This window comes from Nilaparvata lugens, chromosome 14 (assembly GCF_014356525.2).
Source record: "Nilaparvata lugens isolate BPH chromosome 14, ASM1435652v1, whole genome shotgun sequence".
Taxonomy (NCBI): domain Eukaryota; kingdom Metazoa; phylum Arthropoda; class Insecta; order Hemiptera; family Delphacidae; genus Nilaparvata; species Nilaparvata lugens.
In genome coordinates, this window is record NC_052517.1 from 22,762,792 (window position 1) to 22,780,102 (window position 17,311).

Here is a 17,311-nt window from a genome sequence, read left to right on the forward strand (position 1 = left end):
ACCATAGATAGAGCTCGACCTGACAAAATGTCGGAGCCAAATTTGGCACCCATAGCGGGGTTCATGTTATGAAGACATTGTTTGGTTACTTAATACTATACTATAGTAACATCACCCTTATAATAGCAGTGGAGAAAGATAGGAGAACAACGTTGCCGATCCTCTGTCTTGTCACTGCCTTCTATAGACGGTAGCTGATACAGGTTTGTTGATGTAATATTAACTGTTCATTCTCGTTCAAAATAATCAATTATATTTTACTAAGCAATAAATTATATTTTTCAATATTTTCGTAATTAAGATAGAATATTTTGTTTATCAGTTATTTATTCTACTTTGTTAAAGGACGATCTGACAATAGAGCAAAGCGAGAACGAGATAGCGTTATCTGTTGTGTTAAATGATAGACAAGGATATAAATACCATTGATCATTGTTACTGCCATACCATTGATAGGAGAACAACTTTGCCGATCCACTGTCTTGTCACTGCCTTCTACAGACGGTAGCTGATACAGGTTTGTTGATGTAATATTAACTGTTCATTCTCGTTCAAAATAATCAATTATATTTTACTAAGCAATAAATTATATTTTTCAATATTTTCGTAATTAAGATAGAATATTTTGTTTATCAGTTATTTATTCTACTTTGTTAAAGGACGATCTGACAATAGAGCAAAGCGAGAACGAGATAGCGTTATCTGTTGTGTTAAATGATAGACAAGGATATAAATACCATTGATCATTGTTACTGCCATACCATTGATAGGAGAACAACGTTGCCGATCCTCTGTCTTGTTAATGCCTTCTATAGACGGTAGCTGATACAGGTTTATTGATGTAATATTAACTGTTCATTCTCGTTTGAAATATTTCACTAAGCAATAAATTATATTTTTCAATATTTTCGTAATTAAGATAGAATATTTTGTTTATTAATCATTTATTCTACTTTGTTAAAAGACGATCTGGCAACAGAGCAAAGCGAGAACGAGACAGCGTTATCTGTTGTGTTAAATGATAGACAAGGATATAAATACCATTGCTGATCAAACACTGCCATTATAACGTGGACCTCACTATAGCGGTATTATAGCGGAACGTCTCATATTATAGCACAACACTTGTTAGGTCAACCTCTATCCATAGCCCGAATAACAGCCAAATCTGAGAGATTTACATTTTCCATGAAATCCATGAATAATCATGGATTTTTGCAAAAAGGGTTGAGAATTAAAATCGCTCAAACACTCCGGAATGATACTTGACAAGAGAAACAATGATATGTCATCACATTTTCAAAACTCACTAATTTCAGAGCCAAATTTGGCACCCCCAGCTACTATACAGAGTGAGTTATGAAGCTGCAAACATAATTTCTTTTAATTTTTAAATGGTCATATTACCTGAACGGTGAGGAATTTTGCGAATATGATTCCAGATTCGTGTTTCTCGCACCAAAGACCATGAGATCACAGAGTTTGAGCGATTTTCATCTTTCACAAAAAAAAAAAAATTGATGAAAATCATGGATCTCAAATCAAGTATCTCAGATTTGGCTGAGATTCGCATCATAGATGAAGCCTGACCTGAGAATTGTCAGAGCCAAATTTGGCACTCCTAGCTACTATAAAGGGTGAGTTATGAAGCTGCAAACATGAAATTTTCAAATTTCCAAATGGTCATATCTCCTGAACGTTGAGGAATTTTGCGAATATGATACCAGATTCGTGTTTCTCGCATCAAAGACCATGAGATCACGAAGTTTGAGCGTTTTCATTTTTCTACAGAAAATTGATAAAAATCATTGACTTACCTTCGTGAAACACACATGAAACAAAAAGTATCTCAGATTCGGCTAAAATCTGCATCAGATAGAGCTTGACCTGAGAAATGTCAGAGCCAAATTTGGCACCCATAGCGGGGTTCATGTTATGAAGACATTGTTTGGTTACTTAATACTATACTATAGTAACATCACCCTTATAATAGCAGTGGAGAAAGATAGGAGAACAACGTTGCCGATCCTCTGTCTTGTCAATGCCTTCTATAGACGGTAGCTGATACAGGTTTATTGATGTAATATTAACTGTTCATTCTCGTTCAAAATAATCAATTATATTTTACTAAGCAATAAATTATATTTTTCAATATTTTCGTAATTAAGATAGAATATTTTGTTTATCAGTTATTTATTCTACTTTGTTAAAAGACGATCTGGCAACAGAGCAAAGCGAGAACGAGATAGCGTTATCTGTTGTGTTAAATGATAGACAAGGATATAAATACCATTGATCATTGTTACTGCCATACCATTGATAGGAGAACAACGTTGCCGATCCTCTGTCTTGTCAATGCCTTCTATAGACGGTAGCTGATACAGGTTTGTTGATGTAATATTAACTGTTCATTCTCGTTTGAAATATTTCACTAAGCAATAAATTATATTTTTCAATATTTTCGTAATTAAGATAGAATATTTTGTTTATTAATCATTTATTCTACTTTGTTAAAAGACGATCTGGCAACAGAGCGAAGCGAGAAAGAGATAGCGCTATCCACTGTGTTAAATGATAGACAAGGATATAAATACCATTGCTGATCAAACACTGCCATTATAACGTGGACCTCACTATAGCGGTATTATAGCGGAACGTCTCATATTATAGCACAACACTTGTTAGGTCAACCTCTATCCATAGCCCGAATAACAGCCAAATCTGAGAGATTTACATTTTCCATGAAATCCATGAATAATCATGGATTTTTGCAAAAAGGGTTGAGAATTAAAATCGCTCAAACACTCCGGAATGATACTTGACAAGAGAAACAATGATATGTTATCACATTTTCAAAACTCACTAATTTCAGAGCCAAATTTGGCACCCCCAGCTACAATACAGAGTGAGTTATGAAGCTGCAAACATAATTTCTTTTAATTTTTAAATGGTCATATTACCTGAACGGTGAGGAATTTTGCGAATATGATTCCAGATTCGTGTTTCTCGCACCAAAGACCATGAGATCACAGAGTTTGAGCGATTTTCATCTTTCACAAAAAAAAAAAAATTGATGAAAATCATGGATCTCAAATCAAGTATCTCAGATTTGGCTGAGATTCGCATCATAGATGAAGCTCGACCTGAGAATTGTCAGAGCCAAATTTGGCACTCCTAGCTACTATAAAGGGTGAGTTATGAAGCTGCAAACATGAAATTTTCAAATTTCCAAATGGTCATATCTCCTGAACGGAGAGGTATTTTGCGAATATGATACCAGATTCGTGTTTCTCGCATCAAAGACCATGAGATCACAAAGTTTGAACGATTTTCATTTCTCACAGAAAATTGATAAAAATCATGGACTAACCTTCGTGAAACACACATGAAACAAAAAGTATCTCAGATTCGGCTAAAATCTGCATCAGATAGAGCTTGACCTGACAAATGTTGGAGACAAATTTGGCACTCCTAGCTACTACACAGAGTGAGCTATGAAGCTGCAAATATAAAATTTTCGAATTAACAAATGGTCATATCTCCTGAACGGAGAGGTATTTTGCAAATATGATTCCAGATTCGTGTTTCTCGCATCAAAGACCATGAGATCACAAAGTTTGAACGATTTTCATTTCTCACAGAAAATTGATAAAAATCATGGACTAACAATCGTGAAACACACTGAAACAAAAAGTATCTCAGAATCGGCTGAAATTCCACCATAGATGAAGCCTGACCTGAGAAATGTCAGAGCCTAATTTGGCACTCCTAGCTATACTATACAGAGTGAGTTATGCAGCTGCAAATTCAAATTTTGCAAATTTTCAAAAGGCCATATCTCCTGAACGGAAGCGACCTTTTCAAATTCGATTGCAGATCCATGTTCCTCACATAAAAGAGCATGAGTATGCCAAATTTCAGCCATTTTTTTCTATTTTCACAAAACTGGCCATATCTGCTAAACCTATGAGTATATTCTCGATTTCATCATATACCTTAGTTTGTCTCTTCAAGATCTATCGTTTGGTACCAAACTCAATTAAATCCTACCATCCGTTTAGTGCTCTTGAATATTCACGATTTCCATGAAAATTTCTACACTAGAACGAAAAGTGTCTCAGATTTGGCTGAAATTTGCACCATAGATAGAGCTTGACCTGACAAATTTCGGAGCCAAATTTGGCTCCTCTAGCTAATATACAGAGTGAGTTATGCAGCTGCAAATTCAAATTTTGCAAATTTTCAAATAGCCATATCTTCTGAACGGTAGCGAACTTTTCAAATTCGATTGCAGGTCCGTCTTCCTCGTATCAAAGAGTATAATGCTCATGCTATATTACATCAAATATACCAGCATCAGCTATCCTCGGCAAGGCAGAGAATCGGCAACGTTGTACTCTCATCTTCCTCCACTGTCATTATAACGTGGACTTCACAAAAGATACTTAATAATAATAATGATTTTTGTGATTAAGAAGTAAATAAGATAAATGACTACTATGAAGAAAAAAGATTTCGATCTTCAGCATTGAAGATCAATTGAGGAAGGGGCGAATGAAATCTGATTGAAAAGTACTTTAAATTAAATTGCTGATTCACAAAATGAATTGAAGGAAAATACAAAAGAGAATTAACAGAGAATTCCACAAAATAGATGTATATGGATTCTCCACAGTAAACAATAACAGTAATTCAAATACAATAGATTTGAAAAAAGTGAACCAAGAAATAGAAAATGGATAGAAAGGAAAATAAAAATCTCTGTACCTTTTTGAATTATTTCCAGAAAGGGTACTGAGATTGTTATTTTTCTTTCTATTATTATAATACAAGTAGGTCTATACTGAAAAGAGATAAATTGAAAATAGAATATAGAGAATTTGAATCAAGTACACTAAAATATATTGGGGCAAATTTGAAAAACAAACAACATAGAAAAATAACACAGGCTATTGAAAACTATTCAAATCATCAATTTGAAAGTAGGCTAGAAATATCAATCAAGGATATTACAATAATTTTGAAAGAGAATAAGGATCTTCCTTTCCTCTTTTGAAATCGATAATTGAAATTGAGTATATACCCTCAAATCCAGGATTGTAGGACAATCTACAATTCTCAATCATAACACAGAAATAGATTTCAGAAATCGATAAACTATCGAAAAATTTTCTCAAATATAGGCAACATATCACTCAGCAACACAGTATCGATTTATTACAAAATCTTCAGTTTTTGAAACCAATAGTTTTAAGTGGTAGGTAATACAAGTACATTACAAGTAGTTTTTATATCTAAGACAAAATCAATATCATTCGAGGTTTTCATTACTAAAATTGTAGATTTTGAGCTCAAATTTTCTATCTAATTTTTCTTCCATTAAACATAAAATACCAGAAACGTTGTACATACAATTATCAGAACACCCTGTATTATAATAGTATTATACAGTATTACAGAATTATGGTGATAAATAGTTAGGTCCACGTTATAATGGCAGTGGAGAAAGATAGGAGAACAATGTTGTCGAACCTCTCTGTCTTTTCAATGCCTTCATAGATGGTAGCAGATACAGGTCTATTGATGTAATATTAACTGTTCTTTCTCATTTAAAATTATCAATTTCATTTTATTTGGCAATAAACTATATTTTTCAATGATTTCATGATGAATTCCCTTAGATGAAATTAATTAATTAATTCTACATTGTTAATCTAGCAAAAGAGCAAAGTGAGAAAGAGTTAGCGCTGTCCACTTTGTTGAATGATAGACAAGAATAGCAATACCATTGCTAATCAAACACTGCCTGCCTTTATAACGTGGACATCACTATAGTGAGATTGAAACTGTCAGCATATATCTTATGATAACATTAGTAATGCTCATCATTCTTTGCTGACAATATAAAGTGAATCTCACTATGATTATTAATTATTAATCATATTTTCATAGATATGACAATAATAATTTTGATAGTAATCACCATATACCATACAACAGACACCATGATGTAACCTCTGTATATTATTTATAATTAATATCGAACAATTAAGTTTGAGAATTTACATGTAAGTTGAACAGTAAATAATACAATTATCACATATAACTCGCTATATATCTACCTTCTATTATTTTTATCAATAGAATTGATACAACCATCTTCATAACTCGGATATTCATAAATTGATATTCGGAGGAGCAAAAACATGTAGTGATAGAAATTGTGGGATTTTATAATAAATTTTTTGTGATTGAGAATCAATACTTGAGACTTAAGAATCAAGAATTTGGAAAATCTTTAATCAAGAATCAAGAGTCAAGGATCAAGAATCTAGCCTCAAGAATCAAGAATCGAGAATCAATAATCAAGGATCAAGAGTCAACAATCATGAATCAAGAATCGTTAATCAACAATCATGAATCAAGAATCGTTAATCAAGAATTACGAATCAAGAATCAAGAATTACAAATCAAGAATCAAGAATCAGGAATCAAGAAACAAGAATCTAGAATCAAGAATTACGAATCAAGAATCATGAATCAAGAACCAAGAATCAAGAGTCAAGGATCGAGAATCTAGGCTCAAGAATCAAGAATCGAGAATCAATAATCAAGGATCAAGAGTCAACAATCATGAATCAAGAATCGTTAATCAAGAATTATGAATCAAGAATCAAGAATTACAAATCAAGAATCAAGAATCAGGAATCAAGAAACAAGAATCTAGAATCAAAAATTACGAATCAAGAATCATGAATCAAGAACCAAGAATCAAGAATCAAGAGTCAAGGATCGAGAATCTAGGCTCAAGAATCGAGAATCAATAATCAAGGATCAAGAGTCAACAATCATGAATCAAGAATCGTTAATCGAGAATTATGAATCAAGAATTACGAATCAAGAATTACAAATCAAGTATTACAAATCAAGAATCAGGAATCAAGAATCAAGAATCAAGAATCACGAATCGAGAATCACGAATCAAGAAACAAGAATCGAGAATCAAGAACCAATAATCAAGAATCGGGAATCATGAATCAAGAATTTCAATTCAAGAGTCAAGAATCAGGAGTTGATAGCTTAAAACAGCAATAATTTCTATTCATATTCCAATAATAATAAATTGACTGTTCATGAATTTGAAATAGATAATTTCTATTGCTCCTCTGTTACATCAATAAAATGTATTTCAAGATACTTCAATCTATTGATAAAGTATACATTTTCCAATACAGTATTTAAACTTGCATACAGTTGAATGAAAAATTGAAGATATCTAATTTTTCCAATCTGTGAAAATCATTAGAATTCAGATGATATCATGTCATAAATATTATGATGTTTTTTGAACTTATTCATGATTGAATAAAATATTGATTTATTGATGTGAAATCATACTAGAGATGAGAGTAAATTGGAAAATAATATATAACTTGCAGGGGAAACCACCAAAGAAATTACAATGATTAAAAAGCTTGAAAGAAGTTGAAATTATATAACTTGCAGGGGGAAACCACCAAAAAAATTACAATGATTTAAAAGCTTGGAAGAAGTTAAAATTTGATCGGTTGAAAAATAATTTGAAATAGACAAAAAAATCAAAAACTGATGGAATATCTTTCAACTTTATCCAACTACGTAAGATTTCTTTCATTGGAGAAATTCGGAAATTCAATATTGACATCCATTGAACATTCAATCTATTTACAAATCTATACTAATCCACTTTACAAATACAGAACAGTATCAAGTAACACAAAATTTGAAAGAAATACAAATACAAATTAGATCACACATCACAATAAATTATGAACATAATTACAATTTCAATACACAAAAAATAATGATGTTTATATTATTCACAGATCATGTGGAAATAGAAAAATTGTGATTATTCTCCAAAGATAATTTATGGGAATGCAATATTGATAGCAAAAAAGCTAATTCTCTTTGAATGTCTCTTACATGAATATTCCCATACTGGATTTGAATCTTTGAACAAGACTAAAAATTATTTCAATGGAATTATTAAAGAGATAAGACTATTGAAAAAAATTGAAAAGATGTAGAGAGTAATAAAAACACTACCAAAATTTTTCCACTACAATTTCCCGAATTCCACTCCAAAAAAAAACTGTTGCATTATTTTGGAAAATTTTCTAAAATTTCCATTGAATATTAGTACCTTGATTTCATCATTTATTTAGAATACAATTTAAAATTTTCAATCCAAAATTGTCTTCTAAGAGAGAGTAGTTGTTGATCTTTCATCTGAGAACAGTCTAGGAATACACCAAATTTGTAGAAATTATAATGAAAAAATTTCAAAAATATGAACAAAATTACAAGGATATTGAGTTCTCAAGATTTATCTGAATTATTCAGATTAATAACAGAAATCAAATTAATTGAAACGCAGGGTCATAGTATTAAGTTGGAGCAGCAGTATGGAATATAATATGATGATGATCAAAAAAAAAAAAGATAGAAATGGATGACAAATATATGAATGGAATAGATATATGATGTATAAATCAAACCAATTGGAAAAACTGAGGGTTACTAAAATATTGAACAAGAATGTATTAACTAAATCTTCAAAAAATATTATGATATTCAAAATTAAAAAATAGTAATATAAATTATGAATTAAAAATTAAAATATAACTATACCCTTTTTCATCTCCACACTCCAATTAGTTTAATACTTGAGCCGAGAACTATACATATCATATTTATACATATAGTTTCCATAATATAATTAATATATCCATATATAATTTCATAGATGTAACTTATGTCCAATAATTTTCATTTGGGACACATTTCCACCTTTTTAATTCATGATATAAAGTTTTTCCTCAACCACATTTTCACATCAATTAGTATAACATTGTTATCGTTGTTTAATTATATCTATGTATCATTTAATATATATAATAACTGAAACTTAGCCTAATACATTCCATTTCCAATAATAGTTTCTTACATGTAGAGAAACAATAGCATGAAAAGATTGTTTTGATACTGTATCATATTTTGGTGATACTGTATCATATTGTGGTGATACTGTATCATATTGTGTTGATACTGTATCATGTGTGGTGATATGCCATGGTGAAGGACCGTCATGTTGCAAATGTGAGTGTTAACTGAAGCCGATAGTCCTAGTAGTTGTTTTTGGTGGAGCCATGTGACGCTGGTAGTCTCTCATACTGTGCCCTTCTTACACTCTTACACTCCCAACAACACACTAATAATAGACAGTGTATAGGGTGTCTATGTTGCAAATGTGAGTGTTAACTGAAGCCGATAGTCCTAGTAGTTGTTTTTGGTGGAGCCATGTGACGCTGGTAGTCTCTCATACTGTGCCCTTCTTACACTCTTACACTCCCAACAACACACTAATCATAGACAGTGTATAGGGTGTCTATGTTGCAAATGTGAGTGTTAACTGAAGCCGATAGTCCTAGTAGTTGTTTTTGGTGGAGCCATGTGACGCTGGTAGTCTCTCATACTGTGCCCTTCTTACACTCTTACACTCCCAACAACACACTAATAATAGACAGTAGTCGACAGTAATCGGAGAAGAAATTTGGAATTTAATCTACCTATACCATGGCATATCTTCTTTGGATGCAATCTTTTCTCTTTGGTTCCACTTCAAAATGTCAGCTTTTTAATGAGAACAACATCAGGGGTCCTATCCTATTAATGCTGACAGATTGCAGTGGAAAATAAACATTATAATGTAGTAGTTACATAATTTTCAGAACATAGAAAATTCATTTTTCATGCAGTATTTTCAAAACGTCATTTCCAGAACATAGAAATTTCATTTTTCAAAACAAATTCCAATATTTTCATAATTCACATTATAATATTGTTGATCAATGATCCTTGTTTTACAGTGAGATAATCTCTAAACTGGCATCATCCTTCATGAAACATCAATGCTTCTAATTCTATTATATTGCTGACGGTTTTAAAGTGAATCTACTTTGTGAGAATACTTGAGGACTGAAAATGTAGTGAAGTGAACAAGTACAAGACTCAACCTATTTGGGACTATGTGTAACCTTATCTAAATTTGGCAGAGGAATAGCACAAGGTTACCTTATTTTTCCTCTCCCTATCATTCTTGATGATGTACTTATTATATGAATCAATTAAATAATTAAAATCAATAAATGTAGTGAAGTAAACAACTACAAGACTCAACCTATTTGGGACTATGTGTAACCTTATCTAAATTTGGGAGAGGAATAGCACAAGGTTACCTTATTTTTCTCTCCCTATCATTCTTGATGATGTAATTATTGTATGAATCAATAATGAATAAAGAATTCCACTAGAGAAGTTTTCTTCTACAATAAGATCTGGAGTGAAATGAAAAACAATCATGTTTTTAAAATCAGGGGACCTTGAAACATAGAAAACTTGAAATAAGAGTACCTCAATTTTTTAAATCTGGAGTGAAAATTCAAAAACAATCATGTTTTTAAAATCAGGGGACCTTGAAACATATAGAAAACCTGAAATTAGGGTACCTCAATTTTTTGGGAAGCAATACTTTCCTTACCTATAGTAATAGGGCAAGGAAAGTGATAATATAGGCTAATTATTACAGAGCTTGGAAGCAATTCAATACTCTTTTAAAGTCAGTTTGCTCAATTGTTGTTTAACTTGAGTTCAACAATCTAATCAATTTTGTGAACCAATTCATTGTAAGATTAACCCAAGATCTATTTGAACCTGGTTAGAATCAAGCTATCTTATCATTTCCATAATCGAAGCTTAATCCTCCCCTCAATTAATCTCAGATTAACTGTTCATTGTCAGTTAAACTAACCAACATTTTATTTTATCCAGGTTTAAATCAAGCCATATGACCATTATTTTATGATGAAGCTTCACATACCAAGCTCAATCCTTCACTCACTCAATCAATTTATTTATTTTATTTATTTATTGTATAAAATACTATAATCATAATACAATTATGACATTGGAGGAAAAACTAGGCTAAGCCTGTACTATTTCTCTCCAAAAATTTTGATAAAATGTTAATGTTGTCCAAAAGATAAGGTTATATAGTCACACACTGCTTCGTCACTTGATTTTCGGTCCAGAAATGATGATTTAAAATTTTGAATTTTGAAGGTTGATTTTATACTCTAAATGAATCACAATAAATTAAAAACTTTAGAAATATTGCACTAATTTGAAAAATTTGAATACAAAATCAAAAACCTACTCACTATTATTTTGTTATTCACAGCTCTAAAATGAAATAAACTGTTCATTACCAGTCAAACAAACTAACGTTTTATTCAAACTAGGATTAAATCAAGCCACATATTTCATGTAATCATGTAGTAAATGGAAATTGTATTCTTTTAATATCCCTCAAATAGCTAAGAGCTAAAAGGGATTAAAATATATATGAATTTTGTATTCTATGAGCTGTGTATTGAAATAAATTGAAATCATGGACTATGTGTAACCTTATCTAAATTTGGGAGAGGAATAGCACAAGGTTACCTTATTTTTCTCTCCCTATCATTTTGATGATGTACTTGTTGTATGAATCAATTAAAGAATTAAAATCAATAAATTTTGTGAAATGAACAACTACAAGACTCAACCTATTTGGGACTATGTGTAACCTTATCTAAATTTGGGAGAGGAATAGCACAAGGTTACCTTATTTTTTCTTCCTATCATTTTGATGATGTACTTATCATAGAAATGAATCAATAAAAAATAAATAATAAAGAATCAGTCTCACGCCAAGTTCAAACCACAAGCTGATATAAATTTCAATTCAAAATGTTATTTGAGTATACAGTATTTTCTATAGTTGAATTGGCATCAAGGCATCCACTGTGATTATTGAATGGAAGCATTATAAATAATAATATCGAGTGACCTGGCTGGGTCAGGTCTGGTGTCAGAATTTTCAGGTGGCAACTGATCAATTTCAGGGCTTCTGAAATAACTAGACCTAACGACTGCTTTGCAATGGAAGCATTAATTATTATTTTTATAGAATTTGAAACAGTTTAGAGGGAATCTCACGACAGATTTAGTGAGGTCCACGTTATAATGGCAGTGGAGAATGATAGGAGATAAACGTTGTAGAACCTCTGTCTTGTCAATGCCTTCTATAGACGGTAGCTGATACAGGTTCATTGATGTAATATTAACTGTTCATTCTCGTTTGAAATAATCAATTATATTCTATCAAGCAAGAAATCATATTTTTCTCAATAATTCCATAATCAAGATGTCATATTTTGTGAATGATTTATCAATTCTACATCATTGAAAGACGATCTGGCAACAGAGTGAAGCCGGAGAGAGATAGCACTATCCGCTTTGTAGAATGAAAGACAAGGATAGCAATACCATTGCTAATCAAACACTGCCATTATAACGTGGACTTCACTATACATATCTTACTGTATTATTTGTTGAGAATATAATCCAAGATCTGGGAGATTTTTTGATTTATTTTAGATTTCATTACAACAAATATAATGTGAAATGAGCTGAAGAATGTTTTGTTTTTTTGTAAGTTTGTATAATTATTGAGAGATCTTGTAATGTTGGGGATAATTACACATCACAGTATTGATTCAAAACAATGAACAACATTTTCATACAAAAATGAAATTGTTGGTATTTATTATAAATGGCTCAATTTAACTCTGGAACATAAAATAATAATGTAAACATTGAATTCAAAACAATAGAAAACATTTCTACATAAAAATGTGATTATTGGTATTTATTGTAGTCTTATTCATTTCTGGAACATAGAATCATAATGAAAAACTTATCCTTCATAGGATGAATAAGAGACTTCTAAAAAATCAAAGATGGCTACTTCAAACGTTATACTGAACCAAAATACATGTGATCTCTACCAAAACAGAGATTACATGGAAACCAAATTATTGGTATATATTATAAATACCTCAATTGATTTCTGGCATATATTATAAATAGCTCAATTTATCTCTGGAACATAGATTCATGATGGAAAAACTTATCCTTCATAAAATGATTGAGAGTCTTCTGCAAAATCAAAGGCAGTCATTGTTAAGGTGCGTACAGATATACGCGTCTCCCACATGCTCCGCGCACGCTCCGCCCTCGTTCCACCATCGCTCCGCACTCGTACCGATCATGAACGTTACGGGAGATGTTAGCTGTTCTCGCGTTCCACTCTTGCTCCCCGGTCGATCATCAATCGATCTGCTCGAGTGACATTCGATTGCGGAGCAGAGCCAAAGTCTGTACGCACCTTAAAGATTACAATGAACCAAATTACATGTAAAGGTGCGTACAGATATATGCGCCGCGAACATGAGCAATTCACTCTCAATCAGCTGATGCCAAGCTTTTTATATCTGTATCTTACCGTTTCTGTAAAAATACAGATATAATCAGCTGATTAAAAGTGAATTGCTCATGTTTGCGGCACATATATCTGTACGCACCTTAATCTTTACCAGAATGAAGATTAGCAGCTCCATTCCTGTATGTTTAATTTGAATTCTGAATAAAAATATGGAAATGATGAATTGAAATTTCAAAATATGTATAGGATACTGAATAACGAATAGAATAAAATAGCTGGCTTGAATGCTTGATCGATAGATTTTTTCAAAATAAATAAAGTATTCATTAGATAGAAATATAGGATGGATAGGGTAACTATAGTGAGGTTCACGTTATAATGGCAGTGGAGAAAGATAGCAAGCAACGTTGTCGATTCTCACTGTCTAGTCAATGCCTTCTTGACGGTAGCTGATACAGGTTTATTCATGTAATATTAATCGTTCATCCTCGTTTAAAATAATCAATTATATTTTACTTGCAAGAAATTAAATTTTCCAATGATTCCATAATGAAATTTCATAATTGAGATGCAATATTTTGTAAATCAATTATCAATTCTACATTGTTAAAAGCCAATCTTACAACAGAGAAGAGCAAAAAGATATTGTTCATTCTCCTTTAAAATAATCAATTGTATTAATTTCATCAAGCAAGAAATTATATTTTTCAATGATTCCATAATGAAATTTCATAATTGAGATGCAATATTTTGTGAAATAATTATCAATTCTACATTGTTAAAAGACGATCTAGCAACAGAGCAAAGCGAGAAAGAGATAGTGCTATCTGCTTTGTGGAATGAAAGACAAGGATAACAATACTATTGCTAAATCAAACACTGCCATTATAACGTGGACCTCACTATAGATTTGATATATATTAATTAAATAATACTTCAGTGTTTTATAAAAACATCCAACTCACATGGGCTATTTTTTAACAAATTAATAAAAATTAATGATAGGATAAATCATAGATACAATCATACAATACTGTGATGTGCTCATAACCCAATATTCTCTATTACAATTACATAAAATTCATAAAATTTTCATATTTACATAATAATTATTCATAACACCACTTTGGTAACTTATTTCCTTATTACTTATTAATACTCACTTCAAACTGTCAGTGACTCTTATGGGGAAACATCAATGCTCCCCGTTTAATCAATACTGACAGGTGAAGTGAATTTCACTATAATATCAACTTAAATCCATATAGATGACTGTTCATTAAATATTTCCACGATAATAAATATTTATCACTTGAAAATTGATAATATCAAACATCATTTTTTCTATCAATTCTAGATTCTATAATAATATATTTATTTCATACTCTTATTGACTCCAATCCTACATATATAAACAGATTTATATCATCATAATAATATAACTATGTATGTTAGAAACGAGAAATTCTGGTTTACTTTTTTAGTCTACTATTATTTTTATCATTATTTTATTTGGATAACGTTTTCCCTACAATTCGTAATATTATAATTTACACTATTTTCCGACATTTTTTATAGTTTTATCAGATTTTTTAATGCAAAAAACGTGATTTTTTAGAAAATATATATACCGATCGTTATAATTGTGATACCTAAGAACGATGTACCACTTTATACTTAGAAATAAGAAGTTTTAAGAGTTTTTCAGAATTCTCGAGTTTATATTATTAGTTAGTAATCAGTTTAGAGTTCAACGTAGACAATTTTTCCATTTTGGAGTAGATTGATCAGGATTTCAATTATTTTAATTTGTTCATCAATTATTAATTTATTATTCAATTTTTATTTCATTTATTCATCGATTATTATTAGTTGAAAAGAAGGGTGAATTTGAATTTCCAACAGAGGATCTGATAGATTTATGAATTTGAAATCTGGAAATAAGGAGAAATTCAACAAAAAAAAAATTGATGGTATTATAATATTTTGGTGTTCTGGAGGAATTTGTAGTGAAGGATTCATATCCACTCCTTCTTCAATGCCTAATTATTTTTTTGTTTTTCAATTTAACATAAATCGATTTTCTCATTCTGCTTTCATCTCTATTTTATTTTTGTTCTTGCCTTCTCCCCTTCTGCTTCCTCTATGTTAATCATCTTCCCTTTGATTATTCCTCTCACTGTGGAAATTTTCTATTCTTTCTGTTTTGGCCATTTTGTATTTTCTTATCTTATTTTTTATATTATTATCACTTCTTCGTATTTTCTGTTCATTTGAACATTCTCATTCATATTCTCTCTTCTCCCAACTTTTTTCCTGCATCTTCACAGTCATTTCTTCCATTAGATCAAGTTTCTCTTGTTTTCTTCGTTTCTTCTAGAATAGATTAATCTTGTATTTTAAAAATGAAAAAGTTTCAAAAAATTGAGCTCTCCCAAAGAAAATATTAAATGGTTATTAGGCATTCAAATATGGTTCAGTTGAATCATCCAGCCACCTTTTAAACATGATTACTGTATTGTTTCATTAATCTTCTAGAATAGATTAATCTTGTAATTTTAAAAATGAAAAAGTTTCAAAAAATTGAGCTCTCCCAAAGAAAATATTAAATGGTTATCAGGCATTCAAATATGGTTCAGTTGAATCATCCAGCCACCTTTTAAACATGATTACTGTATTGTTTCATTAATATTCTAGAATAGATTAATCTTGTAATTTTAAAATTGGAAAAGTTTCAAAAAATTGAGCTCTCCCAAAGAAAAGATTAAATGGTTATTAGGCATTCAAATATTGTTCAGTTGAATCATCCAGCCACCTTTTAAACATGATTATCATTTTATTAATTCCTTTGATCATTTTTCAATATCATCTGTTTAAAATTGGAGAGTTCAATTTATATAGAGATTGTTTTGACATTGATTCAGTTGTTGAATTTCCCCAAAGGCAATTTTGAATTGATATACTTGCAGGTTTTTAGATTAGGTATTTTGTCATATATAGATGAATAAATCTACGAAAAATATACAGAAAATGGATCCACAGTTGAGAGTTACTGATAGTCAGATAGAAATGGAAAAATTGAGAGGTTAATAAGAAATTATATTTTTAAATTATTATTTGTATTATTACCTAGTAGTCAATTATTTTTAATTAGAATTCAAATACGCTTTAACATGGAGGGTGTGGAAACAGGATTTGAAATAGAATCTATTTTGAAGAAGTTTCAGTGTTTCGTTTTCTCTACTTTCTCTATATTTCTTCCTTTCAACCCTCTTCCACACACTATCATCTCACTCCTTCCCATTCATCTCTCTCCCAGTTCTCCTCTTACTCCTCCTACTCATCCTTCTCCTCCTCTTCCTCCTCATCATCCCCCTCCTCCTCCTCCTATCCTTAACCTTCCGCTCCTCCACCTTCACCTCCTCCTCCGACTCATCCGCCTTCTTCACTCCTCCTCCTCCTTTTCATCCTCATCCTCCTTCCCCTCCTCATTTTCCTACTCCTCAACCTTCTTCTTCTTGTATCTATTTCTGCCTTTTCCTCCTGATCCTCAATCTCTTTCCCAATTTCATCATTTTCTTCATCCTTCTTTCCCTTCTCCTCTTTCTCTGCTCCTCTATTATTATTCTCTTTCTCCTTCCCTTCTTCTCTACCACTATTCCTCCTCGATGTCATTCTCTTCTCCTTTCATATACACCTACTCTCCCTATCAACTCACTTTCTCCTTCTCATTCTCCTTTTACTCCTCCTTCTCCTCCTCCATCTCCTTCTCCTTCTCCTTCTTTTTCTCCATCATCTCCTTCTCCTTCTCTTTCTTCTTCTCCTTCTCCATCTTCATCTCTTTCTCCTTCTCCTTCTTCTCCATCTCCTTCTCTTTCTCCTTCTCCTCCTCCTTCTTCTCCTTCTCTATCCCCTTCTCCTCCACCTTCTCATTCTTCTCCT